Genomic DNA, 2,500 nt, shown 5'->3' with positions numbered 1-2,500 from the left:
CGTACGAGTCTCATCCGGTAAAGCGAATGATTAGAGGCCTTGGGGCCGAAACGACCTCAACCTATTCTCAAACTTTAAATGGGTGAGATCTCCGGCTTGCTTGATATGCTGAAGCCGCGAGCAAACGACTCGGATCGGAGTGCCAAGTGGGCCACTTTTGGTAAGCAGAACTGGCGCTGTGGGATGAACCAAACGCCGAGTTAAGGCGCCCGAATCGACGCTCATGGGAAACCATGAAAGGCGTTGGTTGCTTAAGACAGCAGGACGGTGGCCATGGAAGTCGGAATCCGCTAAGGAGTGTGTAACAACTCACCTGCCGAAGCAACTAGCCCTGAAAATGGATGGCGCTGAAGCGTCGTGCCTATACTCGGCCGTCAGTCTGGCAGTCATGGCCGGTCCTTGCGGCCGGCCGCGAAGCCCTGACGAGTAGGAGGGTCGCGGCGGTGGGCGCAGAAGGGTCTGGGCGTGAGCCTGCCTGGAGCCGCCGTCGGTGCAGATCTTGGTGGTAGTAGCAAATACTCCAGCGAGGCCCTGGAGGGCTGACGCGGAGAAGGGTTTCGTGTGAACAGCCGTTGCACACGAGTCAGTCGATCCTAAGCCCTAGGAGAAATCCGATGTTGATGGGGGCCGTCATAGCATGATGCACTTTGTGCTGGCCCCCGTTGGGCGAAAGGGAATCCGGTTCCTATTCCGGAACCCGGCAGCGGAACCGATACAAGTCGGGCCCCTCTTTTAGAGATGCTCGTCGGGGTAACCCAAAAGGACCCGGAGACGCCGTCGGGAGATCGGGGAAGAGTTTTCTTTTCTGCATGAGCGTTCGAGTTCCCTGGAATCCTCTAGCAGGGAGATAGGGTTTGGAACGCGAAGAGCACCGCAGTTGCGGCGGTGTCCCGATCTTCCCCTCGGACCTTGAAAATCCGGGAGAGGGCCACGTGGAGGTGTCGCGCCGGTTCGTACCCATATCCGCAGCAGGTCTCCAAGGTGAAGAGCCTCTAGTCGATAGAATAATGTAGGTAAGGGAAGTCGGCAAATTGGATCCGTAACTTCGGGATAAGGATTGGCTCTGAGGATCGGGGCGTGTCGGGCTTGGTCGGGAAGTGGGTCAGCGCTAACGTGCCGGGCCTGGGCGAGGTGAGTGCCGTAGGGGTGCCGGTAAGTGCGGGCGTTTAGCGCGGGCGTGGTCTGCTCTCGCCGTTGGTTGGCCTCGTGCTGGCCGGCGGTGCAGGATGCGCGCGCCTGCGCGGCGTTCGTGCCCCGGTGCTTCAACCTGCGCGCAGGATCCGAGCTCGGTCCCGTGCCTTGGCCTCCCACGGATCTTCCTTGCTGCGAGGCCGCGTCCGCCTTAGCGTGCTCCTCCGGGGGCGCGCGGGTGCGCGGATTCTCTTCGGCCGCCATTCAACGATCAACTCAGAACTGGCACGGACTGGGGGAATCCGACTGTCTAATTAAAACAAAGCATTGCGATGGCCCTAGCGGGTGTTGACGCAATGTGATTTCTGCCCAGTGCTCTGAATGTCAACGTGAAGAAATTCAAGCAAGCGCGGGTAAACGGCGGGAGTAACTATGACTCTCGCATGAGTCGCATGAGTCGCATCTGGCCGCGACAAGAAGGTGAAGGTCGACGCAGACGCAGACGTGACCTTCAAGGCAGGCAATACCACCGTGCCTGCCCTACGTGTGGGTGAAACCTTCCGGTACCTGGGACTGCAATTCTCCACCGCTGGTCGCTGCGTGTTCAATCCACGTCGCCACCTGGTGGAGCAACTGGACGTCATCTCCCGAGCTCCGCTTAAGCCGCAACAGCGCCTCCATGCCCTCACCAACGTACTTCTGCCTGGCCTGTACCATGGGCTGGCCCTCAGCCGCACCCGAGTGGGTGCTCTTAAAGCGGCCGACGTGACCATCAGGGCCGCCGTCAGGAGATGGTTCCGCCTTCCGGCGGACACTCCCCTGGGCTACTTCCATGCTCCTGTAGCCCAGGGAGGCCTCGGCATCCCATCATGCCGATGGATGGGGCTAACTCTCCGCCGGTCCCGTCTCCTGGCTTTGAAGAGGATAGGGCCAGCCTCCGACGGTGCAGGCCGGGACGAGGTGCAGCGTGAGGTTGAGGTGCTGGAGCGGCATCTTATGTGGGAGGGCCACCTCCTCAAATCGTCGACGCAGGTTGGAGAGATGTGGGCCGCACGCCTGCATGTTGCCTTTGACGGAGCGGCGCTGTCATCTTCCGCCGCCGTCAAGGGGCAACACCAATGGGTCGCCGACACCAGTCGCCTGCTATCTGGGCGTAACTTCATCGACGCCCTCCGCGCCCGCATCAACGCCTTCCCCACGAAGGCACGGCGCAGTCGCGGGCGGGAGGCGGACACCAGATGCCGCGCGGGCTGCCAGGCCGTGGAGACCGCCAACCACGTGTTACAGGCTTGCTTTAGGACGCACGGGTCCCGGGTCAAACGGCATGACGCGATCGTGCGTTATGTCGCCCGTGGACTCGCGCAGAGGG

General features: G+C 61.3%; 1 pseudogene; it reads left to right on the top strand.

Annotated features, from left to right (window-relative positions):
* LOC126119626 (large subunit ribosomal RNA) overlaps window positions 1-2,500 on the top strand; it is a 5,807-nt pseudogene that overhangs the window by 1,307 nt on the left and 2,000 nt on the right.

Source organism: Schistocerca cancellata, unplaced genomic scaffold (genome assembly GCF_023864275.1).
Source record: "Schistocerca cancellata isolate TAMUIC-IGC-003103 unplaced genomic scaffold, iqSchCanc2.1 HiC_scaffold_400, whole genome shotgun sequence".
Classification (NCBI taxonomy): Eukaryota; Metazoa; Arthropoda; class Insecta; order Orthoptera; family Acrididae; genus Schistocerca; species Schistocerca cancellata.
This window is presented reverse-complemented; position numbering and strand designations above follow the sequence as displayed.